Here is a 27,224-nt window from a genome sequence, read left to right as displayed (position 1 = left end):
AACACGGAAGAATGTATTCTTGTCTTGGAGAGTGGTGGTGCCCTGCCGGTCATATCCGATTTCCTTTTCTTTAGGCACAGTAACCACAGAGGGTGAAAAAAGGGATACCTTTTTTTCCCAGGATGCCTAAGGATGGAGTTCCTGAACTCTTTCATTGCTTATACCAGCAGTGTTGATTCTCAACTGGATAACACCGAAACTAGGAGAGTCTTGGAGGGACTGTGGAAGTTTCACTCCCAAGCACAGTTCTGAAGAGAGCCCTTGTACAGTAACTGATGCATCCTGCCCAGTTAAAGCTACACAATCTTACACGCGTTTAATGAACACAATGGGTTTGTTTCACGGAGTAAGCAACGTATAGAATTACACTGCATTTGTAACTAACTCCCAATCCAACTACCAGAGGCTGAACCTACAGGATCAAAGAATGACTGTTGCCACTTTTATACACATACGCTGTTAACGCAAGAGAACCAGTCCAGCCACCAGCCTCCACCATCCCTTGTACGAAGCTGTCTAGATCACTGGTTCTTAACCTTTGTTACTCAGATGTTTTTTGACTGCAACTCCCAGAAACCCCAGCCAGCACAGTTGGTGGTGAAGGCTTCTGGGAGTTGCAGTCCAAAAACACCTGAGTAAACCAAGGTTAAGAACCACTGATCTAGAGGAACATGGGATGAATTGCGGTTTAACTGGTGCCAAGGCTAGAGCAGACATTTTAGGGAGAGGCGATTCGCCTCACTGGCCGGCTGGCCCCTCCCGTCATGTCAGCCACCTAGAAGAGGGTCTCTATTGGAAAGCGATTGGGACCTGTGGCCGCTCTAGCCTGACCCTCTTGTTTCCACAAGAATTTGGCGCCCCCTGGCGGTAAGGATAACCGGGAGAGAAAAAGAAGCGGCTGGCATCGCTTCCCAAAGTTCAGAAGATGTTCTAGCTTCTTGCGCGCGTGGTGAGAATGGCTTACGTGGACAATCTGTTCAATCCAATAAGTCTTATCCCCAAAGGGAACGGAAATTTGGAGGTGCCGTGACCCCCGCACCCCCACCTTCCAGTCCATGTAGGACTACAGCCTTAGATTTAATTGTTTTCCAACTATTTAAAGTGAGATTATAAAAATTGCTTTTGAGTCTTCTGTTCTTGTTTCCCCCCGCCCGCAAAAAAAGGATACTGAAAATCGCATCTGGACACCCCACCCCCACTCCCCTCGCTATTATAAGCACAGGAAAAGAAGACTAATCTCCCAGCAATTTGCCTGATCGCGTGCGGTTCTGTTCTGCTTCCCGGGCTGAATAATTAAGTATTACCATTATTACGTAAATGTCATTTTCCAAGAGTGGGAGGCGCCGTGAAAAAGTTCCCTGTTTCAAACCGAGATCTAGAAAGAGACAACACCGCAGCCCCCTTTTTGCTCCGATAATCAAAGGCTGGACTTGAGCTGCAGGAGGATTTCAAGCAGCGCGAAAGCCACCACTTGCTAGATGACATCATAAGTTTCCCATTTTTCAGAGAGAAAGATGCTAATACTCCCTAAACAGAAAGGAACAACGCCCCAGAAATTTTACAAAATAAAAACAAAAAGCCTCTGGTTTCATTACAAAGTAGAAAACGATCAGCTGAAAGGCTGGGAACTGCTTGTAGTGTAGTGTGGGGAGAAATGAAGTGCTCTTTCTATTATTCCCCATCGTATCTTCAAGCAGAGACCAAAGCAACGCCCCCCCCCCCCGTTTGGGATGATTCAAATCAACAAGCAAATTCTTGCAATTTTGCCCTCCACCAGGAGCATTTTTTTTCTTTGTAAATTGCCCATCCAAGAGCAAAGCGTCTGAAAATACTTTGTGTTTCAGTGCACAGGGCTGACAACAACCTATTATTTATCGGTAACATCAGATTTTGTCTCAGCAAAAACGGGGTGGTGGTGTTAATCCTTTCCGCACATACTTTTGCCTTCACACTTCACTTGTCATCTGAGGCCTTGCTCTGTATTTCAGGCCCCCTGCAATCCAGGATTCCCAATGTGGAGTCGTGGACAGAGTGACGGACTAGGACTCTGGAGAACAGGGTTTGAATGCCCACTTGGCCATGGAAACTCACGGGGGGGGGGGGGAAGAGTGTAATTGGTAAAACCACTCCTTAAATAGCTCACTAAACCTGAAGGCTCTCTTAGGGTCATTCTAAGTCAGTTCGCACAAAACACACTCAACCCAAGATCCAGAGAGTGTCAACAAAGAGCAGGGCATTTTAAGTGGTGGCACATTTCGCCTGGAATGCTCTCCATGTGGAGCTTTCCGAAGCCGCAACCGTTTATGGGACATTTGGCCCAATCCTGATAAAACAAGAAAAGTTTTGGCCTCAGTTTTTGAAAAATGTATATATACATTCATTACCTATTCATTTTATTGTTGTTTTTTTTTAAATACTGTGATGTCCTTTTCCTTGAAATTGCTCAAGGTAGCATATATGACTTTCTTCCTCTCCACTTTCTCCTTACAACAGCCCTAGGAAGTAGATCAGACAAAAAGAAACAGAGAAAGGGCCTTCCAGTGCTTTCCATGGCTCAATGGGGATTAAAAGCTGGAAATCTTGATGCTATAGGTCCCTGGTTTTTAAGTGTAGGTTGGACACAGGTATGTATTTGAAAATCAGCCCCACAACTTTTGTTATATCTTTCTTCCAAATAGCCATGAGAAGGAACTGAAATTCATTCCTGCCTGCCTCCAAAATAGCCAATAAAAAGTATCTAAAATAACTTTATTGTTACAACCCCACCCCCTACACCTGGTCATCACACAGACCAAAATGGAGACCAAGTTTCCCACAAAGTTATTATCTCAGGACTTGGCAAACTTTTGGAGGTGCTTATTTCTTTTCCAAACTGTTTTCATAAATGATTTAATAATCCAACACTTAGTAACTCAGCCCTACCTTTGAGCAGAGGGTTGTTATATTTTATGAGCCTTGACTTTTAAAAGACAAAATTAAATGAAAACCTCTCACGAACAAGGAAAGAGAGAGGGAGAGACCCAGACCTGGTCCTGATTATTAGCACATTTTCAAGTCTGGCTTGTGGACAGCTGGGAGAAGTGCAAAGCTTTCCATATACCAAGCCAATTGCTCTCTTTGAATCTGAATTAATCAATCTACAATATAACAGCCACCATCTGGTTCAGACTGTGTTCACATGAACAAAGTACAGTATAAGGGTGTTAGGTATTCCCATAGCCATGACTCAGGATCAGCTGGTTTCTGAACTGTTCAAATGCTGCTAAGGCACAGAATGTCTTCCTTATTTTCTTTACCACTAAAGAAGGACATGTTCAAGAACTTTTTGTGAGGATACTCTGAATTTCTCAGCTTTTTTTAAAGAAGTGGTTTGGTGAGATGCTGAGACCTAATGTTCTACAGCAGATGAAAGGGCAAATTTTTGGTCAAACATAGGATTTTAAGCATGTTTTTCTGGGCGCCATGTCAAAATGGATGCCATAGTAGTAGTAGTGGTAGTAGTAGTAGTGGCTGGTCACACAGTACCCAAGGCAAACTGGAGATATTCAAAGACTACTGGCCCAAGGATCACAAGACAAGACACAATTTGGAATTGAGCCCTGAGACAGAGAAACAGCTCTTCTAAGTTCACAGTTTTGTTCCAACCGGCCAACTATTTTATATATGTTTGTAGAAAGGTGCTGGAATTAGATCAAGGGGTATATGAGATTAGGCTGCAGGCTGCCCACCCCAGATTTAATTCGCTCAGCACTGGGTATGTAGGAGACGTGTTCTCTGCCCAGAGGATTCTGGTAATTATCTTTGAAGGGGAATTATAAAAAATATGAGTAATCAATGACCTTGTAGTTAGTGGGCTATTATCATCATTCAAAGACTCTGCTGTAATAACTTTGTGTTTGCAAGTAAGCACTTTAGGAGTTTGTTCGTTCATTCATTCATTCATTCATTCATTCATTCATTCATTCATTCATTCATTCTATTTATGTCCCGCCTATCTGGTCTTGTGTTCTGAGTTGTGAAAGACATACACTCCTTTTACTCCTTCTTAATCAAGGATGTGTATTTGTCCTTTAACCTGGTTCATGCCCAAACAAGGGCTTATGGATTGGTATCCTATTGTTTTGGAGACTCTGGGGCCTGCCCCTTTTCTGAGCTCATTTGTACTGGTTCTCCATGAAATATTTTATTCCTTTGAAAGGGGAAAAGGAAACAGCAAGGTGACGTCTTAAAAAGTAACTGTGCAGGTAGGGCAGATGGGCTTCTGGGCAGGGCAGTGGCAGTCCACAGAGCTGGGTGAAGTACATTACTTTTACTTTACCCTTCATTTTTCCACCTATCAGCCCCAACCTCACAAGAGTGCAGTGTGGCTTCCTAAGGCAAACACTGGAAAGGGGCCAAGAAGGGACTTTAAAAGGAAAATGAACATGGCCCTCATAAATTCTTTCTTAGAAAAGCAGCACAAAGAACTTGCTTCTCTCTACATTGTTTCTGCCCTTTGGCTCCCCTCACCTCCATCCTTCCTCTTCTCTGGATCTGAAATTAGCAGAGCTGCAACCACAAAACTTTGTTAATTTAGTCAATTAGGAAGCAGGAAAGCCAAGGAAGGTCATCTTTATGGTAAATAGCACACCCTGTTGCTGCCAACTGTGCATCTTCCTTGGATTTTCTTTCTCTTTCCCCACTTCTAAGTTTGACATAGGAACACCACAGCAAACACGAAAGATCCAAGGGGGTGCCATTTCATCTTTCTAGTGCATCTGGCCTCTTTTCCCTGCTCTGTGATTGCCCCAGAAATGCACAGGTACCCCTAATATCTATAACTCTGCATTCCGGGTCACATCTGCCCTGTGTTGTCACTTCTTTTTTTTTTTAATTAAATAGTTTTTCAATCTATCTACATTCAATTTGTGCTTGTTAAACATTGTGTTACATGGGTTGCTTATAATTATTTGGTTTTTTTGCATCTTGCTGTCTTCTTAGTTGTCCTTTCAAAATCTTTTAAACATTTAAACCATTCATGTGTGTATTTCAGTATTCAGTATTGGCTACTATCATCATATTGCTCTCATAGTATACAATGTTCTCAAAATCCTCTAAAACCTAATAAAAGTAATTCCAGTTCCAAATCTATATGATTTGAGGTGATTTAGCAGACAAACTTTGTATTTTATACCAATTATAACCAAGTAGTTTCCTAACACATAATAGATGTTATCTATAGCATTTTATACAGAATTTCTTTATACAATTGTTTAGCCATTTCTATCTCCACATTTTCTATCATCTCTATATCAATATCATATCTAATGCATGTTTATTAAGTACTTTTTGTTTTGCCCCATCCTTATATCTAGTTTCAATTTACCTTAAAAACCATAGTGTTATGCCTTTACCCTTAGTGATCTCTTATTTCAGTTTAATTCCCTTTTTTAATAATGTATGCCCCTTTACATTTCCAAAAGTTAGGTATATATATGCTTTTCAATGTTGAGGGCCACCTTAATATTTTTCCCTTTTCCATCTTTCTAAGTAACTCCTTCTCTTATTTTGTCTTCTTCCAATTCTTGTTTTTATCTCTCTAAACATTCTGCCATCCCTTGTGTCATCTGAAAACATTTTATACACTTGATCTATCTTCAATAGATCTTTATGCACTTGGTGTATCTCCAATAGATCTTCCAGACTATTTTTAATTCATTCTGCTGATTTTCTCCCCTTATCTTCCCTTAAACCTCTCCTTGGCTCCAAGGTTAGAATTAAATCTCTTAGGTTTTCCCCACTAATTTCCTCCAGCCCCTCTTTTGTTTGGCATCCACCGTCCACCACCATCTCATTTCCTTGTTCATTATTTCCTGTCTCCTGTTGACTATAGTTCTTCTTCAACTGGTCCTTCAATAGTTTCGCCTCTTCATTGTGGGATCTCACTATTTCTAAGATTGCTTGATTTTGTTTCATCCCAATATTGTCCTTGTTGTGGCAGATTATGTTCCAGTTGTCAAAAAATTGTATTCCAAGTGAAAATTGTTCAGATGCTTAAAGTAATCAGGCCAGTGCCATCAATACTTGGTTCCATAGGTCCACTTTAGTGAACTGATCATCTTTGGGGTTAATCTCTATGTCTCAGACATAGTTTTCCCTGCCTAAAGGCTCAAGGTCCCATCAAGTTCAGAACCCAGGATAAAGTTTTGAAGTTCCACTTTGGCTGAATTAGGCTTTCTAGGGTTAATTTATCTGTAGTTCAGTTCCATCCTCAAAATGAAAGGGAATTCCAAACATAAAGTGTTCAAGGTCATTTATTCTATGCTTTTTGTCAACATCTTAGATAGCTGTTACAAGTATCATAAACAAGTTTAGTTTCCCAGAGTTGTTCTCATTAATGTTTAAGATTCTTAAGTTTATAACAACAAGAGTAACACCAAACTTCCTTCCTTTAAGTATAATTAAATGTCTAATTAATGTCCAATTTAATTTCCTTGTGTCCCCCTGCATCTCCTCCTTTCTCCAGATTCACCAGTGGTGAAGGGGTAGAAGACGCTATTTCTGCCGTAGGAATTTTCTCATCCAGGGATAGTAAATCAATACAGTTAAAAAATATTTATCACCCAGTGTTAACATGATGTTAATTAGACTGATTTATCACTTCTCCATTCCTGGCTGCTGATGACGCAAGCAAGCTAGTTCAGCTGCTTGTTTCCACCCGCTAGTTGATTGGGGAGCTTCCCGGATCAAACGTGGGTAACCGCTGTTCCCCCATGATCAACAGTCTTCTCCCTCCATTTCACCACCTCTTTGGGGTGGTTTTAACCCCCTGGAGTGTCCCAAACAGGTCAGAATTCAGCCCAGGGGATGGAGTGCCATCCTCCTGCCGCTGTCTTGTCGCAGCGTCAAGCTGGAAGTCCCCCATGTTGCCACTTCTTAATCAAGGTAAAGGTAAAGGTTCCCCTTGACAATTTTTGTCCAGTCGTGTTCGACTCTAGGGGGCGGTGCTCATCCCCGTTTCCAAGCCATAGAGCCAGCGTTTTGTCCGAAGACAATCTTCCGTGGTCACATGGCCAGTGCAACTTAGACACGGAATGCTGTTACCTTCCCACTGAGGTGGTCCCTATTTATCTACTTGCATTTGCATGCTTTCGAACCACTAGGTTGGCGGGAGCTGGGACAAGTGACAGAAGCTCACTCCATCGCATGGATTCGATCTTACGACTGCTTGGTCTTCTGACCCTGCAGCACAGGCTTCTGCGGTTTAGCCCACAGCGCCACCACGTCCCTTAATCAAGAGATCATTCCTATTTCTTGAACTGCTCTGGCTCAGAAAAATATAGGGACATTATTTGCACTTCTTGTGTTCTGTTCTTTATTGGTATTTGGGACTGATGTGACATCAGAAGAGGTTGGCATTGAATCAGTAGAGTGCACCAAGACTACCTTGGATAGCTTATTATTACAAGTCAATAATAGGCTATTTTTGTGTGTCTTCTGAGTCAGGATATTCCTTTGACTAATGTTTTGATCAGGAAGGATTTCAACATTTGCTTAACAGCTACAGTCTCCTTCCACCTCTGGTTATTACTACCATTTGCTTCCGTTATCCTTTAGTGTTGATTCTCATGGAATCAGCACCAATTGTATTGCTGAATTTCTGACAGAAATGATGCTGAGTCCATTAGGCAGAATGAGGCACTCATTTCAGGTAACAGATAATATGAGTCAGAGCAAAGTGTTAAACGAGAGACAGCAGTACTACCTTCAGGTATTATGAAAGATGCTGTCCCATTATTAATAATAATCATGTCTTGTCATAACAATTCAGACTTATGGTGACCCTTTTTAAGGGTTTTCCAGGCAGAAAATATTGTACTCAGAAGTGATTGACCAGCACCTCCTGTGAGCACATGGGACTTTACGGCTTGCCCAAGGTCACACAGGCTGGCTACACTCACAGGAGGCACAGTGGAGGATTGAACACCCAACCTCTGGCTCTGCAGCCAGATACCTAAACCACTGAGCTATCCAGCCAGTGTCCCATTATTAGTATTCAAGAATGGTTCAACTACAGTGATGCCTCGACTTATGAATATCCCTAATGATGACCATTTCGAGTTACGACCAGTTCCGGCCGCAAAAATTTTACTTCGACTTGCGGCCGGAGCTTCGAGTTACAACCAAAAAAAGGCAGGGGAAAAAGGAGGGAGATTTAAACTGCTAACTTCTGGTAACTTCTAACTTCTTTGTAGCTCTTTCACCCCAGTGGTTAGAGTGAGTGTGATTGGAGGGGGCTTCGGACTGCCTGGTAAGGTAAGGTGCTGCTTTCTGCTTTTTTAAAAACTGTTCTGGGTGGGTTTTGAAGCATGGCTTTGGGCTGGGGGGTTATGTTTATGTGCTGTGATGGGTCTTGGGGGGGTTGTTTGATTTTTGGTTTTTCCCCATTTGTGATGGGTCTTGGGGGCTTTGCTTGCTTTTTGGAGTTGTTTTTCCCCATTTCTGATGGGTCTTGGAGGGTTTGTTTTTTGACCCCCCCCCCATTTCCAATGGATCTTGCATGCTTGGCTTGCTTTCTGCTTTGCTTTTCCCCCATTTCCGATGGGTCTTGCAGGCTTGGCTTGCTTTCTGCTTTGCTCCCCCATTTCTGATGGGTCTTGCACGCCTGACTTGCTTTTTGTTTTGCTTTTTTTGCATTCTGATGGGTCTCACATGCTTGGCTTGCTTTTCTTCCCCCCCCCCTTCGGCTGGAATTGATTAATCATATTTCTGATCGGTATTGCAGTGTTGTTTTTTTTAATGCTGATTATTTTTCTTTGGCCAGAATGGATTCATTGCATTTCAATGCATTTCAATGGGAAATGGTGCTTTGATTTATGACTATTTCGAGTTATGACCATCTTCTGGAACAGATTAAGTTTGTAAGTTGAGGCACCACTGTACTAATCTTGCCAGCTTTTGTACAAGGAGTGGAACAAGGCACCATTTTGTTCTTTGCCTCAGACAGCCAAATGTTTGGAGTCTGCCATGGCAAGACTGAAGTCTAGTTGGAATTCGTGCACTCTGACAAGGAACCACCTACTCTAGGAGTGTGGCAAGTCATTCATTAAAGTTACTCAGTAATGGAAAAATGTGTTCTGCATTGGCTAAAATGCAGCCTTTGTTGTACATGAGAGCACATTTCATGGCTCAGTCCCAGTTTCCCTTGCACAGTAAATACACAACAGGGATAGCAGGAGAGTGTGAGTGTCAGCAGAGAACAACACCAGAGAGAGAAGACACCAAAGAGGTATATGTGAACAGTTCAGTGCTCAACAACAACAACATTTTCAACTGGTTTTATTATGAAGTCTTTTCTCTCACACACATCACTTTCCTTCTTTTGTCCTCCCTTCTTCCTACATGCTTTTCCATAGTGCAAGAACAATGGATACAATAAGTTGGTAATTAGTGTTCAGGAGCTGCTTGTTTTCTTGTTTATTTCATTTATAAGGAGCAGCACTATATAATGAGGAGGTGGGACACTCCTCCAAACATTATTAGATTCCAGAAACCATTAGGTCTGGCTATCAATACCCAGGATGTTGGTATTATACTCAGCTAGCATCTGGAGGACCATGGATGTTACAATTCTGGATTCAGAATATTTAGTTATCTTTAGTCTCTGTGTGTTACGAAACCCCTTGGTTTAGCAGAGTTCGGCTGCTGAGGTGTTTCCTATAGGCATTTAAACCCATCTTTGTCTATTTCCTGGAGCAATAAAAGCAGGCAGAGACTGAGCTTAAGTAACAAAATTATTAATATTTATTTAGAAAATATATTCTAAATTGGTGATCTTGTGTCAGGCAGGGCACTTGGTCCACAGAGAGAGGAGGTCATAGCCCCCCTCGCAAGAGCAGGGTTAACAGAGTGAAGATCAGAAAAGGAGTGAGGTGAGAAGATCGCATTTGTGATAGAAAGGTGCAGAACAAGAGGGAATGCTTCCAGCAGATTCTTCCAATAAACAGATCTCCATCAAGTGGTTCCCCCATTTTTTTTCTCTATATAATGTAAGATGTTGACATTTATTATTTCTTTCTTTGTTTCATATACCGCCTTTCTCCTGATAAGGGAACCTAAGGTGGCTCACAATATTGAAAGGAATAGAATTAAAAACATAAGAAGTTAAACATTTTTTAAAAAATCAATTAAAATATAATTGAACAATTAAAAGCAAATAAACTATCTTAACTTTTAGGAGGAATTCTAGGACTCAATCATTATTAAGCTACTACAATTGACACATAAACTAATATTGTCAAACCTGTTTAGCAGAGAACCTCCAGGGTCCCATCTGGAGAGACACAACTAGCTACATCTGTCCATCCATCCATTTCATGCTATCTTAACTTGTTATGTTAAAGAAGTCCTAGGATTTTCATTGGGAAAATCCTCTTTCAGAACTACAGTTCCCAGCATTCCTTTGGAAGGCCAATCACATGCTAAACCACTGTTAACAGTATTTAGTTGACCTGTGATCCTCCAAATGTTGCTGTTGGACTCCAGCCCCCCGTAGGTCCCAGTCTGTATTGCCAATGATCTCAGATGATGGAGGCTATAGAGTGACAGTCCTTGGAGGACTGTCTCCCCTATAGATCTTGTCTTTCGCATAGATCTTTTCCAGTTCTGCCATTTAAGAGCCTCGAATGAGATTTGCTGTATATTAAGCTGGGGAGGACACTCATAAATGCCAAGTGGGGGGAATCCTACTACTGAGCTATATGAATTTAAGATTGTTTAACATAATGAGATGTTAATGGGACAAATTTGGCTTAAAGCCAGGTCCTTCTGTTTAGCTTTCACAGGGTGTTTGACTATAAATATGCCTTAGTTGATCCTGGCTCAGACTGTTGGGAAGGCCAGGGCTCTGTAACACTGGTGGGAGTGGTGGAGGTCTTGGGGTAGACAATGCAACCCTGTATATATCCATCCAGAAGCTAGGAGGTCAAAGAGAATTATTCACTGATACATCCCTAAAGGTTTGCAACTTTAGTCACTGACAGGATCTAATCTACGCTAGTTCCAAAGCAAAGGCTAGAAATGGTAAAGCATAGGGACTTGCAAAATATCTGAACTGTGAGCATTCCAATTGCTTTGGGCAGGATTGGGGCCAAACACAAGCAGAAGAGGGCAGTGATCTGTGGACTAGCAGTGCCATTCGCAAGTGAGATGGAGATGACATGATCCATAGACAATATGGGAGCAATTACTTTATTATTATTGGCTTCTATGTTATATTTCCTCCAGGAACCTGAAACGGGCAGATCTGAGCTTCCCTATTTTTATTACCACAACAAACTCAGGATGTTGGATTCCCTAATATATGTATATATATATTCTTTTTTTTTTTAATGGCCAGTTGAGAAAGTGCCTGTGGATTCAATTGTGGGCAGTTTCTTGACTGGCCCATTAAGGTGAGGCAAAGAAAGTGATTGATTGATGGATGGATGGATGGATGGATGGATCGATCGATCGATCGATCGATCGATCGATCGATCGATCGATCGATTGATTGAAAGTCATGTAGTCCATCAGTTATAATGTAGCTGTTGTTATGTGCCATCAAGCCACCTCTGACTTGATCAATCTCCAAAATGGCCTGTTCTCAAAAGATGTGCTCAGGTCTTGTAGACTCAAACCTGTGGCTTCCTAAAGTCCATCTCATATTTGGTGTTCTTTCCTGCTGCCTTACACTTTTCCAAGCATTATTGTCTTTTCCAGAGAATCCTGCCTTTCATGAAGTAGGGCAGCCTCAGTTTCCACATTTTTGCTTCTAGAGATAGTTCAGACTTGATTTAATCTAGGACCCACTTGTTCATCTTTCTTGCAATCTGAGGTATCTGCAAAGCTCTCCTCCAGCACCATATTTCAAACTAATCAGTTTTTCCCTGTGAGATTTCTGATCTACCCAACTTTCACACCCATACTTGGTTATCTCAGAAGTACAAGAGTGTGAATAATTTTGCTCTTGGTCTCCAAAGACACATCCTTACACTTGATTATCTTTTCTTATTCCTTCATTGCTTGCCTTCCAAGTCTCAATCTTCTTCTAATTCCTTGGCTGCAGTCTTCATTTCGATTGATGATAGAAGCAAGGTAAAGAAAATCTTTAAGTATTTCAATTTCTTGCTTCTCAATGTTAAAGTTGTGTAGTGCTTTTATAGTCACTATTTGTCTTCTTAACATTCAGCTGCAGTCCTGCTTTGGCACTTTCTTCTTTCACTTTCCCTAACAGTCATTTCAAATCATTGCTCTTTTTTTGCCAGTAAGAGGGTGTCAACTGCATATCTTAAAATATTTATGTTTCTTCCACCAATTTTCATTCCTCCTTCATCTGAATCTAGTATGGTTTTCTGTATGATATCTTCTGCATACAGATTGAACAGATTAGGAAATAAAATGCACCCTTGTCTGACATTTTTAACAACAGGAAGCCACCCTCTGTCTCCATACTCTGTCCTAATGGTAGCTTCTCTTCCACAATACAAGTTACACATCAGTGCCGAGGCACACCCATTTCTTTCAGAACAACCCATAGTTTCTCATGAGCTACACAATCAAAGACTTATAAAGTACAGACTAATCTTCATACAGTCAAAAGCTATTCCCTCTGCCAAGCAGGGGAAATGATTAAGTTGTTAATATCCTGAAGTGGCTTGCTTATTAAGCCACTTCATGATGTCTGCAGATTGGAAGAAAAAAGCTTGCTTTGGATCAGTTCCAGTGATCACACATGCTGGAACCAATCCAAACCAGAGTGATCCTGCCTGCACCCAAAAAGTAGAAGCTCATTGACAGGGTCTAGAAAGGTGCTCTGGGGGTGGGTTGGTACACTCTATCAAAGAGGTGGTCTGGTTGCCATCTTTAAGAGTGCACCAGTGCATCCCTGAAACACTCCAAATAGTGGGCTAAAGAACCTGTGCAGTCAGCCTCTAAATTTTATTAAGGAAGCATATGGAAAAGAAAGCCCAGTTCCCAATCTTGGTAATTGGCCATGTGTGAGACTGGAGCCCACTCCTAGAGAGAGAGAGGGAGAGAGAGAGAGAGAGAGAGAGAGAGAGAGAGAGAGAGAGAGAGAGAGAGAGAGAGAGAGAGAGAGATGTTAATAGGTAGATAGGAAATATAAAAATGACTGGGAGAAATAGGAAGTGGCAGATCTTTACTTTTTGGGGGGACAGCAGGAAGGGAGAGAAACAGACAATGAAAAGGACGCACACAAACTGCTTTACTTCATAAATTCTCCATCAGGCATTTGTAATAGAGACCTGTGAAGAGAGGTACTTCCAGAAGAGCTTTTCAACCATTTGAACCCAAAGCTCGCTCAGTCCTAGTCCAAGACTTAGAGGAGAACAGCGCCACCTCTCCAGCGTGGGCTGATAACTTCTGCAGGCATGAATAGAAGTTATCAATGGGCTCTTTTGGGTGCTCTATGAAGAACATTGTTACTGTATTGTTGTCATGTATTTCAATTTTGTAGGGTCATGTCTCAGAAGAAAAGACTCAGTGACTTAAATCCTGTCCCTTAATGTAGCAAATGAAGTAAGCCGATTGAATCAGCAAGGATTTGGTGAGTCAACTCTTCCATAAGGTCCAGTCAATCATATGTGCCTATTCTAGTCGTGACATACTTTAGTGTAGTAAGTTGCAACTTCAGTACATCACTTTGAATGAATGGAATTTATGGAGAAGTTGACTTGCCAAATTCCCACTGATTTAATGGTTCTACTCTTGAACAACTTACTATACTAAGCAACAGGCCATGTGTCTGACAGATCTGAAATACATGGAGGTTAAAAACAAGAGCATTCAAAATGATGTATTTGTAATGCAGAACTCTACCTCATCATTGCAGTGACTGGATGAACATTGCCACTCTGTTTGGAACACGGCTGCCACTTCTGGGGTCAAATTTAGCCTTCCTGCGGTCATGCTCTGGCTACTGGAATTCCCATGACACCACACTTCAGTAATTTCCTGGCTTTTGTACATGTTCCTTGCCCCTCCATTTTTAAAAGGTTGCAATGCCTTTCCTAAGGCAGTCAGAGTTCAGAGCTAAAATGTAGTGATGTTTTTGGCCCACCCGTCACTGTTTTTGGCCTCATCCACGCCTGGAGCACAGACTTAGAAAACTTGGTCCTTAGCCTGAAAAGCAGCTGCCTTCTCTTGTTTTCTGTTCATCATAGCATCTTATGGTTGTGGGTGGCTTTCAGTAAAGGAAAAGCCACATCCAACTTGCCCAATACTATAAATTTCACTTTCCAGCAAAAAATTGTATGAATCTGGATCCTGACATTGTGAAGAGATGGTGTAAACTTTTCCTAGGGCTTTGCTTATGATGGCGTTCCGGTAAGTTTATGCAAGCTTACTTCCACTAGATAACCACACTTAAACACATTTCAATTACCCAGCTGTAATTACCCCCCCCCAAAAAAAGCAGCTACTGAGGGGCTGAAATGGTACAGGCTTTTGTCTACATGTATAGCAAATACTTAGACTTGGAAGCATTTTGTTAATAATTGTGAACAAGCAATCACAGTTAGTTATTTGAGAGGCATGCACATCAATTTGAACTGAGCCAAAATACTGACTAGATATTGCAATGGTGGAGGAGGAGGTTCTGGATTAATATTGCTGACAATTTGTTAAAGGAATGTGATGCATGTTCTGGTTAAATCACATGTTAAGCAAATGTTAAAAATTTGCCTATTCACTTTGTCATTCACTGCTGTGTACTTGTTCCCAATTGGGGGGGGGGATATCATGGCAGCCTGTGTTTAAGTGGGTACCCACTTTTCCCTCATTAAATCTCTGCAGTCAAGGGATCTCTTCCCATTTCCACTTCCCAGCCCCCTTTTCAACTTTACATAGTTCTATACGAACTTTTCCAGAACAACAAAATATATCAATACCCCATGGCAGTCAGGATATAAAGCTGCCCTTGTCAAGGAAACATAACCCTTCCAAAAATACAAAAGCTGCTTTGACATTTCTTGGAGAGAAACCTTTTGTCCGTGCATCCTTTCCCTGTGTAAATAAAACAAGACTGAGCAAAAAGTGTTAAAAATCCAACTTGAATGATATTTAGTGAAAACCAGGTGTCATCAGACAGTAAGAAAAGATAGACACATGGGACAGGGACACTTTGTCTGGACTGATCCCTTCAAGTAACTCTTCTGTCCAGGGGGAATTGCTCCAGCCTAACTTCCAAAAAGGTCCAGCCTTAGCACAGATCAGGGTCAGGCTGCAACCTCCTATGCATCATATGATCTCCAGGAAATAGCTCACAATGGACTATGCCACAAGTGATCCAAAATCAGAGGTATTTCTCCATCTGACCATACCCTTAGTTCAAGTAGCTGGGTTCAAGGACTGGGAATGTAACAAAGCAAGGAAAGACAACCCACAGCCCTCCAGATTTGGTGAAGGTCCATCTTCCATCATCTTCAATCTGGCATGCCATTCGTGTGACTGGTGGGGATGTAACCCCAGAACATCTGGAGGGCTACAGGTTGCCCACCCTTGTAGCAGAGGGGTGTGTGTCTGAAAATTACCCTGCTTGTTTCTAAACAAGTACTTCCTTCCTATTAGGAGACCATGCACTAATCTGCATGTTGACTTGTTGATTAATTCCAATATCTAGCCTGTGCTGATTGTGAGGAATTACAGGAGTTACAGTCCAGATCCAGTATTCTCTTGTCTACTAAGTGTAGAACTACTGATTCAATTACTGAATGATAAATCAAGGCTTATGTAAATTGCCTTGAGTCTTTGGGTTTAATCTTGTTGGGAGACTAGCAAAAGGAGGCTATGTATGATGCTGTATGCCTTGCTCTAAGCCAAGCGGTTGTTGAACACACCTTTCATACCACTGAGATAAATGAGATTAGGATTGTACTGTAGTGGTATACCTGGGAGTAACTCCCTTGGGATTCCGTGGGAATTGTCTTCTGAGTATAATATTGCACTATAAACTGCAGTAGCTGCCCAGCGTGAAATAAGTCCCGCTGAATTAAAGCAGATTCCTTCTAAGTCTGCTTTCGACTTAAAGATCCTGTGTTGGAGGCAACGTCCCATTGAAACAAGAGAATGGACATCGGCTTAAAAACAGCCAAGGTCAGACTCGGAATCGGATTGCAATGGACCTCCTCGGCAGAACTCGAGTCTTGGAAAACTGTCCAGAAAGCAAAGCGGATTGAGATCTAAGGAATTTGCTACAGAGGAAACGGGGGGGGGGCGGCATGCTTCTTTTTTAAAAGTGGAATAAGTTTGGCCTTTAAGGGAAAGAACACTTCCAGTTCTTCACATGATCGTTGTCACACAGTTCAATGCAGTTGATTTTCAAGTAATCGCTTTTCCGATCGTCAGAATCTTGCATTTGAACACGTCTACACAAAAGTATGTCCCAACGGGATTTGATGCTGAGTGACTGGTTCGATAGGTTTATAGGATCAGATGATGGGATCTCGAGGGAAAAGCCAGTGTCAATGCGTTGAGATTTACGCCATTGAGAAATCATTCACAGGGATTTATGGTTGTGTTGTTTTCTGGGAAAGCCCCAAGCTAGCGCGCTGGCTGAAGTCGAAAGTGTTCGCTGAGTTCTCCTTAAAAGCAAAAAAGGGTGACTTCTGTGAGATCCACCCAAGCCAGAGTTGCCAGGATCCAACCCACAACGCGGTTAGAACCACAGGCGGGTTGGTTTCTGCTTTCAGGCCAAGCCACAGCACCGCTCCCTCTCCGCCGTGGCTCCCGAGCATCAGAAAGTGCTTTGGCGGGCGCATCAAGGGGAGAAAACGAAGTGACGACAGGAAGAGGCGAAAAGAGTCAAAGTCCGAAGCCCCTCCGGTCCGATGGAACGAAGATTCCCACGAAGGCCGGAGATGGAAGGAGAAGGCCGTTTAGAGACAGCAAAACGGTCTTGGGCAAAGGCGCCGCCTAGTTCAGGGTGAGTTCCCACCCTACCCCGCTCCCCAGATACTGTTCGGCTGGGGCCGATGGGAGTTGAAGCCCAACAACATCTGGATCGTCCCACGGCGGTCCCTCCATCCGGAACAGCTCCAGCGTCTGCAGAGGCCCTCCAGGCCCTTTGCCACGCAGGGTTGGTTGTGAGCTCGCCCTGCATGATTAGCGTCGGTCTCTCGCAGAAAACTTTTGAGCTGAGTTTCTGCAAAAGAACCGGAGCACACACCGGTCTCCTTTTGCGTCGGTTTATGAAAGGTTCCCGGAGTTTGCTTCTTGAAAAAAAGAAAAAGAAAAAAAAGGCTGCAACACGCTTAGCTGGACGGAAGTTCTGTTAAACACAAGAGCGGTAGCCAGGAAGTGTAAATGCAGGATTGGACCGTATATTTCCTCGTAGATAATCCATACATTCGTGCACAGGGTGACCGCTAAGCCTCCGTTCTGCGCAACCTCTTAAATCAAAATCTTTGGGTCTGATCCGATTAAACCTACCACTTGTTTTCATAGATCTCGATGGAGTTTGCGTCAGCATATGACGCACTGACACACCATACATAGGTTTGTCATCGGAGATCTCAGCGAACCTCAATTTAGGAGCGGCTGCTAATTGTGAGGGCTGGCTCCACTTTGCAAGTCTTAGGTCCGTCGGAAAGTCCTTCGGCTCTTGCTGTTATTTTGTCTTCTGGCTCATTCACACTTGTCAAACTAAATGACCTCGTACACCTGTGAATATGCCATGCCAGATATGATAGATACCTCTGACTGGATATGAGAGTGGTCTAGAGCGCAGCGCTGTTCGACGGAGCCACTTCACACCTGGAGCTACCGTAGCTGCTGGTGGACAACAGACGAGTGAGGACCCCAATGGCACACATTTTTGTGTGAACGCAACCAACAGGCTCTTACAATCTCCTGGCGCCTCCTCTGGAGAAACTGCATTTTGTTCTGTCTCTCTCTCTCTCTCTGCCCTTCTTCCTAATTTTTCTTGTCCTTCTCCTTCTCTTCCTTTGGAGAAGCCTATTTCGTCAGGACCCCTGTTTCTCTCATTGAAGGAAAAAGGTCGTGGGGTTTCGCCTGGAAAGGATAGGAGCAGCAGCAGCAGCAAACATGGTCAGCTTGACCTAAGGTTCCCAGTTGGGTGCATTGACAGCGGAAAGACATGGTCCGGGCAGGCTGGAATGTAAAGACCTTCACCCTGTTGCTTAGTCTAGCCTAACCAGGTAAAATAATCCTATTCCCCCACCCCACCCCTTCAGGACAGCACCAGTGCAGTTCAGCTAGAGTCTCTCCCCATCCCCATTCATACAGCCTGCCTCAGCCTACCAGACTCCAGTTCCCACAGTCCTGGTGGGGAACCCTGCAGGCAGGCATAGTATGGATGATGGCAGTTGTAGTCCTTTGAATCTGGAGAGAGCTAGGCTGGGGAAGGTGTTGTGAAAGGGAATAAAGTGGCATGCGGAAGATCCCACTCTGCATGCTTGGCTCCGAACGATTATGACCACAAATAGACTTTTATAGTGCTTTACAAACATGTTCTTTCCCCCAAGATCCTAGTCCTTGAGGCTTGTCAAAACTTCAGTCACATTCATCTCCCAGTCAACATTCATGTTAAGAGAATGTTTAAAAAATCAATGTACTATGAATCAGCCAACAAAGAGAGGCAGGACAGACGCTCCTGAAAAAGCAGGGTTTTTATGCTAGTCTCTCAGGCTTTAATCCACACATAAATGGGACAGATCAGATATTGTACAATCATGAGACTTCTCTTAGACCCAGTTCTTTACTCAGAAAAACTGGGAGATCATATTGTGGACACCACACACCAAAAACTCTTTCCACATAGAAAAGTACTAGGACTGTCACTTGATTAAAGAGATTAATAGGAGGCAAATTCTGTTGATCTGTCAGTTCATTAAATGTGAATAAATGTACACAAATGAATAAAGCCAAGTGCTTCCAGTTCTGAAGCAAAAGGTATTTTTGACAGTACCGTATACAGTAGTTATTTGTATCTGGATTCAAAAATGAGCCTCATTGTATTCGATATGCTTTACCCCCAGGCTGCACCCTTTCTTTTAAATCAGAAGTGGTTCTCTAGCCCTTCCTCTGTTGTGGTCTACAGCACCTCAGTCCACAGCTACATGGGCCATGCTGGCTAGAAGGCTAAAAGGCCAGGCCCAGACCTTAGAGGCCTCGGAAAGTCAATTCCCCAGTCACTCAACAGCCCATGGTCACTAGGGCGCATTTCATTCAGGAAGAAAGGGGGCCATATCTGATGGGAAGGAACACAAACAAACAAACAAGCAAACTATCAGGACAGTGTGCCTTGCTGGAGAAAGTCGCCAGGACTAGGCCTGGCACACAAAGCCAAGGCCTGTTCCCACTGCAGTCCACTTTGCTTCCATTGAAAGTTGGCCTCTCTTAGTCCTGCTGGAATCCTGCAACCCTCACCCTGACATGGTACTTGTCTTTTTGTGCCATTTATTTCAAGACAACATGGTAAGAATCTCATCCAACCCTGGAGATAAATTCCTCTGAAAGCAAGAAAGAGGGAGTTTTCTTTCCAGGGAGAGGTCTAAAGCTGGGTCTTTGGGCCACCAACTCATTTTAGGATTGAAGACATTTCCAGTTCCTTTCTTAACAACTTGCTTGAGAGTCTACTGTTGCACACTTACTGGTGAGTAACTCCTATAAAAACCACAAAATCCACACTTTGGTAGGAGTACAGGATTTGTAGAAATAAACATGGCTTAAAATAGGTGTCCTTGGTCCTTTGAAAAACAAAGGAACAGGCTTTTCTTTTCTTCGCTATGCATGAACCTCCACAGATGACCCTGGAGGTGCGCTTCACTCACCCAGTCTCCTTTGTCTACTTGTCTCATCATGCTACCACATGGCATGCAGGGTTTCTACCAGGCATCAGGGGCAGATGCCTGGCAGAAGAAATAATCAACCTTCCGGAAATCATCCAGAGGGTTTCATTTTGCTTTGGACCCCGACCTTTAAATGCAGTCTCTCTCAAGCAGCTCAACCCCAACTGACTGAAGAAGGAGAACTGAGCATGGCTATTTCTAAACAAAATGAGAACTTCTTCTCTGACCTTTCTTTGTGTGTGTGTGTGTTCATGCGCTCCCCACCTAGCCTGATGAAGAATCCTGGGGGACCTCAAAACTCTGCACACTTTTTCTGGAATTTCAGCTGGTCCTAATAAGAGTAGTACTCGCTTGTGGATTTTGGATTGTAAGCTGTTCTAGACCAGCATGGTTGCCTTTGTGCTTGCAAGAGGAATCAGCCTTGAGAGTCTTCCACTGGAAGCTTTTCCTTCTCAAAACAGCTCCTAATAGATTCTGCCTCTGCTTTACACTTGCAGCGCTTCCCAATTCCGGACACCAATCAATACACGCAGTTTTCTCCTGTGCCCGGTCCTTGAGAATTCCCTGTTCCGCATGCTCACCTTTTCCAACCTTAGACGTATCTCTCCTCTCCTTGCAATTCATCATTTCCTTGGACCTAGCAAGCATGGTGCTGTGTCAAAATGCCTGCAGTTAGGATCTAGTGAGTCTTAGATTTGCTTAGTTACTCTCCCGATCCTCCACCCTTTTCATCAGTCGACTGGGAAAGCAAATAAACGAACAGACAAACATTGGCCTTAGAAATAAAGGAAACGTTTATTAACATACTTACTAAAGACGGGTTTGGGGACTTAATCCGAGAATGCGAGTAGCTCCGACGTCCCCTTGAAAGAACTGCATAGATTTTCTTAGTCTAACCTTCTTGGGACTGGGAGGTCCAAACCCGAGTGGAACCGGGATGCCCAGTGGACATCGCACCCCAGTTCCTCCGCCCTGCTTAGGACCCAGAAGGGTTCGCCTGTCACCTCTCGGTGGCCCACAGAGATGCAACGCGCAGGAAAGGACTCGCGGGCTATAAAAAGCTGGAGGCCCGGGTCGCAGCGGAAAAGCTATCCAAATAAACAGGGCGAGGAAGACGCGAAAGGGCTGAGGAGGAGGAGGAGACGAGCGGCTTGGCGGCCGCAGGACGAGGCGACACGGGACGGGTGTGTGTGTGTGTGTGTGTGTGTGTGTGTTTAAACTTTTCCCCTTCTAACCCCTCAACCCCACCCCCATTCAGTCCTATCTCTTTCCTCTGGACCCATAAGTGCTCAGTGAAGAACATATCCTCTCCGTCGGGTTTTTCAAAGGAAAGAAAGAACGACGGATTTGTCCTGTCGCGCCACAGTTGGCAAAGTGTTTGTCCTCAATTCTCGACCGGCTTTGCAGGAGGGCGCTCCGCTGAGGACATGGAAGCCTGATCCAGCGCCGTGATCACCCGCGTATTCCAGATGGAAAAGCTGAGGCGCTCCTGTGAAAGCCTTAAGCTTCCCCCTCACCTGAAAAAGAAATCAGTAGCTCATCACTCAAGCCCAGCTTCTCTCTTCCTCGCACTTCTCTCCCCCCCCATCCAGATCCGTAAACATTCTCAGGTATACACTCCGTAAGCTTACGGGCATGATCATCCCCGTGTGAATACACACGTACACGCAAGCACGCACATACCTACACTGAAGAGGCATTTGGACGCTGGTGATAGTGTAACACAAGAACCTCTTTTGCACAAAATATATATGTGAAACCGGGAAGTTTCTACACTTTTGCCTAGGCTCACACCAAAGAAAACCCGACAAAGCACGTTGGTTTTACTTCCTCTGCTTCTTCTCAAATGGCGCTCCGGCCACTTCTGCAGGGAGTATATCTGAGACGGACACGTCCCGAAGCTGACACGGAGAAGAAATGAGGTGTGAGGTATTGGGAAGAAGTGATCCTGTAGAAGTTTAACCAAACGCCTTTGCTTTACATACAGAACGCCTTTTAAAGGGGATTTGTTTATCTAGTGGCAGTCTCAGATTTAATTAAAAGGGAGAAGAACCGATCCTGAATTTTTTTTTCCCGCAAGAACTGAGGAAGGCAGTGGTTGTGGGAAAGGAATTCTCCGGGGTAAAAACTGTTGGCCTAGACGAGAGCCTTCCAAGCATCCTCTCCGTGAACCTCTCGGTCCCAAATATCAGGAGGGGTTTGGGAGTAGATGTCAACAAGGCGGCTTTTACCTCTCTCGCCTCTGTTCCCTCTCTCCTACTAGAGACGGAGATATTGTTAGACGCAATAGAAACTAAAGGCCCAGAAGGGAGAGAAAAGGGGAAGGCAGTTGTAGGGTGACCCTCCAAGGCTGCCTGCTTCTCCATCGCTGGTTTATTCCCCTCTCCTGTTTTATGTCCCTAATCCCAGATGCTGAAGTGGGGGAGGAGGGAGATCGTTCTGGGCAAGAAACTGAAACTCGCAATCATGAAGCCATTTCCTCGAAGGCAGGGCAGCGGTTAGAGAGGACAACAGAATCTGGGTAAACCCAATCAGCTCCGCGTTTCATTTCCTCCCGGCTCTGGCCAAACAAACCATTTTGTCTTTCCAGAGGCGGACTCCGGCTCGAACGTGATACGTCCAACCCAAACAAACATCGCCCGACAGCCAAACAGCACCGGGGCCCCGGGTTAATCAGAAGGACTGGAAAAGTGATACCACCCCGGCAAAGGACGGCGCAACAGCGCGTGGCTCCGCCTCAGATATTCCCCGGCTTGGCCGAGGGGGAAGGGGAGGGGAGGGGAGAGGAGGGGAGGGGAGGGGAGAGGAAGGAAGGAAGTGAGGAGCAGGCTCGCCTTTGGGGAGAATTCAGGTTCATTATGCGTATTCCCGATTCCCTCTCACCTTTATTTATTACAGAATATTTCAAAACACCCCCTCCACACAAAGAGGGATAATAACCGGTTACTATCTCTGATTGGCTTTGCGGGACCTGCAGAGTCTCGTGAGCGGATATCATAACCATAACAAATGCAGAAATGGGCATAAATAAGGAAATACGCCGGAGTGAGGTTTGCAACCTGTAGGGCGCGCAGGCCGATCCTATCCACCGTCCTTTCGGAAAAACACCCCTTGTAGTGATTTCAACAGAATTTGGCTTCAGGTAAGGCCTGTTTCGCCTTGCGGGTCTCAAAAGATCATTGCGACGGGGCACGGTCCCGAACGGAGTTTCTCAGTGAGAAGTCGGCCTCGCTCATTTTGGTAGGGCTTCCGTCGATGTCAGTCCAAAACAAAGCTCGCTGCAAGTCCAGGTTTCCCTGGGAGCAGATTTCAATTTTAGCTCCCTAATCTATGAACTGCATTGTTCACCCACATTCCCAGTTCTACCAGGATTTTTGTCCTAAGCGGGAAGGTGCTTACCTGCACTAATTAGAGAGTAAGCCCCATTGAACTGGAAGGTATTTACCGTACTCAGAAGAAAGAAAGCATAGGAGTAAGGAAGCATAGGATCAGTCTTCGAATCAAGTTGTTTGGGACACCAAAGTGGGGCGGTATTAACAAGGGTTTCCTCCGTGGAACTAATTCGGAACGACCTCTGCGGTTCTAATTCCGTATTTTTTCCTTGGAAGACCAGTTATAATTCCTTACCGAGCCCTGAAGGAATGAGGAGCAAGGCCCGTTTTCCCGTATTCTTCAAAGGTGGGGAGTACAAAAGAATGATTACAATTTTTTTGGGGGGGGGGAAGGAAGCAGGACAGTTTTAAGAACACCCAGAAGCTAAAAACGACCCACTTGCCCATTAGACGTTCGCTGGATTGGAAGCAGCGGGTCTGAACCTATATAATAGTTTTTGTGATACAGGTACCTGAAGGCCCTCGCTTGCCTGCTTTCAGATTGTTTTCCTTCCACTGAAATTTGCATTCAAGAGGCCCAAGACCGAGCTGCTGTTGACACATATTTTTGCATAGTCCTCTTTAGCTCGTCTAACAGGCCAAAAAGGTGGCTACTGATAGGAACTTCCCACGGGGTGTTTTCCGTTGTTTGATTTCGCTTCACTAAAACAATGCAAATAACTTCCCTCTTTAACCAATGAGCGGGCTGAGAATTCTGAGCTGTTCCGCTGCGAAGGGACATCAAAGGTCATCTACCCCAACCCGCTTGGGGTGGCTTTCCCGGACTGAGCAAGGGAAGCCTTTTGTACTGGGGCCGAGGAAGGAAGGAAGGAAGGAAGGAAGGAAGGAAGGAAGGAAGGAAGGAAGGAAGGAAGGAAGGAAGGAAGGAAGGAAGGAAGGAAGGAAGGAAGGAAGGAAGGAAGGAAGGAAGGAAGGAAGGAGAGAACGACCAGTAAGGGGCAGTGTAGATCGGGCACCTCTCTTGCAATCTGACGTGGGAGAAACGACCAAACTCAGCTTTGAGATAGAATCTGAGTTGGTCAGGAAAATCACATAGGTTCATATAAGTTACAAGCAGTGGCTGTGGAAATTCGCATGCAATACAAAGTATTTATTCTTTCCTGAACTGGACTTGTCTTTCCCACCTCGCTCCGCCGCCGTTACAGATCACAAGAAATTGCCTGGCAAAGACTGTTCGCCGTTTGGAGCGATAGCGGGGCAAATGCCTCCCCCCCCCCTTTTGAACCTTTTCGGGGATGTCAGATGCCCTTTGCCAAGGAAACGATCCGTTTAAGCCAAAAAGGTCAGCCGACGAAGACGGAAGGAACTCACATGTCATTCACGGATCAGGCTTGGGGGAAGTACGATGTTGTTGAAAAGAGGGAGGCGGAGAATGTTTAACATTTTCTGGGGCTTTGCAGCTCTCCAGAGACAAGTGGCCACCTCGGGGGCCCCAGTGAAAGGCTTTCCTCCTCCACCACCACCCGCGTTCCCAAGGGAAGCAGATCCTTATAAGAGGGCAGCGGTCCTGTCTGGCTTCCCCATCACATTGGCGGGGGGGGGGGGAGAGACAAAAACACCCCAAATCTTTCTTGGGCTCAGATTGTGTCATAAACATTGTCAAGCTTAGCGGTGTTTTCTTAGCTGATTTTCAGGTACAATCAAGCCATTTTCGGGGCCTCTCTTCCCAGGGACGGAGCCGCGGTGATCTGGAGGAAGCTGTCGACGCCTGTTCAGTTAATTTAGCTTTGCTTTGTCTAATTACTGGCGGAGCTCTGGGAAAAGGAACCCGGCTCAGGGCAGTAAACTGACACTCGGGCTCCGTGGGTGGTATAAGCCAGGCGGAGGGTTGATGATGGAAAAAGCCTGCTTCCACTCAGCTCCAGGTCACTGTCTGTGACCAGCAGCCGCCGCCCCTCCTCTGCCGTCTCTCCCTTCCTTCCCTCCCTCCCTCCCTCCCTCCTCCATCTCTTCCCCGTCCTCCCCCGTAAAAGGCAGGCAAAACTCCCATAAGGTGGTCACAGCGCTGGCGGACTTCGATCCGGGCTGTACCACTTCAAAACATCTTCTTGCCGTGGCCAGTATCCTGTTGCTAGACCCAGCTAGATTAGGTCAATTGCCTCTGTGGAATATAGATTTACACGAGTGTGTGTATGTGTTGACTTTACCACTCAGCACGGGTCTGTTCTCTAGTTGAGACTGGCAATACTATCCTGACCGGTGAACAAATATTTGAGGCCTATTTAAGGTCAAGTCGCTTCTGAATTATGCTGACCCTATGAATTAGTGGCCTCCAAGAGGTCCTATCATCAGGTCTGTTAATTAATAAATTAAGAAATACCCATGGCAGGAAAAAACAACCAAGAGTCTTGGGTTACCTAAAGACTAACTGGCTTTATTCAGCATAAGCTCCAGTGGACAGCAGAGGGCTTCATCAGCTGCCATCACTCCACTCGTGGCCATGTCAGAAAGCAAGTTAAGCGGCACTGCCCCAGCTAGTTGTCTACAGGCAGGGCAGTTTTTGTTGCCTAAAGAAACGTTCCCCCACGTGAGGTCGCCAGCACTGCTGCAGTGTGAGGCGGTGCCGCTCATCTCGAGGGGATGATCCAGTTCTCCAGCCACAAGGCCTTTAACACCGATGCTTTGGCCTCAGCCCGTTCCCCGGACGGCTTCTCTTCTTTTTCCCTTTGAGAACCGAAGACTTGTTTTGGAAAAGGGGAAGTGCGTAGGTTTGGAGTCCAGTTCTTTAAGAGGGGTTGGGGAACATCTTGGGTGGGTCGCTGTGTCAGTGTTCCCCTCTCTAAAATGGGAATAAACGGCGGCCATGACCACATCTACGCAGTAGAGAAGACGGGAGAACGCTCTGAAGACACACTTATGACTGAACCATCCAGCAACTATTTTGTTCCTCCCTACGTCTTAGGAGTCCTTGGAAGAATCTATCAAATTAATTAAATTTCCAAAAGTTATCTTTCTGTGGTGAGAAGAAGGGAAGGATGGTAACCACACAAGCACGTAGAGGGGTGGGTGCCAATACACAATTGCTTGAACGCTCTGTTGCCTTCCGTTTTTCGGCTCTCCTTGTGAGACAACACTCCGATTCATTGGCGCTGCCAAAGTTGCCGAGGAGGGAATGGGACGCCGCTCCAAACGAGATCGGCTGGGGCCTTCCTTGCCCCTCTCTACAAGGACATTGGCCAGGCGGTCCACAGCAGCGCTGCCGCCTCTCCGTTCTTATAATGAGATTTGCTCAGGCTTTATAAAGAAGAGCACGAGATCCAGGCAGCAAGGCTCTGAGCAGCAGGCCTCCGCTCTTTACCTGGGCACCTTCCTGAGCTCCAGTCCCATTTCTCTACCTGTGACATGGGACAAAAAAAAAAAGGAGCCTGCTCTCCCAGATTTCTTTCAAGAACAGATGGGGTCAACTTTATGACGTGGTTTTAGCAAAGGACGAAATGAACTGGAAACCGGGCTATCTTCGCTTTCTGATGCTGAAAGGGAAAGTAAGGCAGGTTTTGTCGCCAAAGCCCTTCTCCGCTTTTATATCAACCACTGAATTAACAAAACAACAACACCAAATCCGCTGGAAGTACTTCACTTGTTTTAATTAGAACCTGCTTCTGTTCAGCGAGCAAGACCTGCACACCGATTTGCCCATCCGCGCCCGGACTGAGCGGAATAGGGACCCTGTTGATGCGAATGGGACAGGCGCATTCTCGCCTGGGGCTACCCGAATCAAGGTTTGTTCCTGGTGACCTCGAGATGTCCCAATGTACATTCCCTGGGTGGGGCTGAGAACCTGTTTCCTCCTGCTTCCTAGTGAGAAGCTCAGGACTGGTGATTTCCCAGGGGGTCTCCGAGGGCTGCACCTTTGCGCAAACCTAGAAGCCCCACTCCGCAATCCGCAGAACTGATTTCCAAGGAATTGAATTGGGGAGAAATCCCATCGATCGCTCTGAGCCCTGGTTTTACTTGAGTGTGCCATTCTTATTTCGTCCGAAGCCCA

Source organism: Pogona vitticeps, chromosome 4, assembly GCF_051106095.1.
Source record: "Pogona vitticeps strain Pit_001003342236 chromosome 4, PviZW2.1, whole genome shotgun sequence".
Lineage (NCBI taxonomy): Eukaryota > Metazoa > Chordata > Lepidosauria > Squamata > Agamidae > Pogona > Pogona vitticeps.
Note: the sequence above shows the minus strand (reverse complement) of the source record.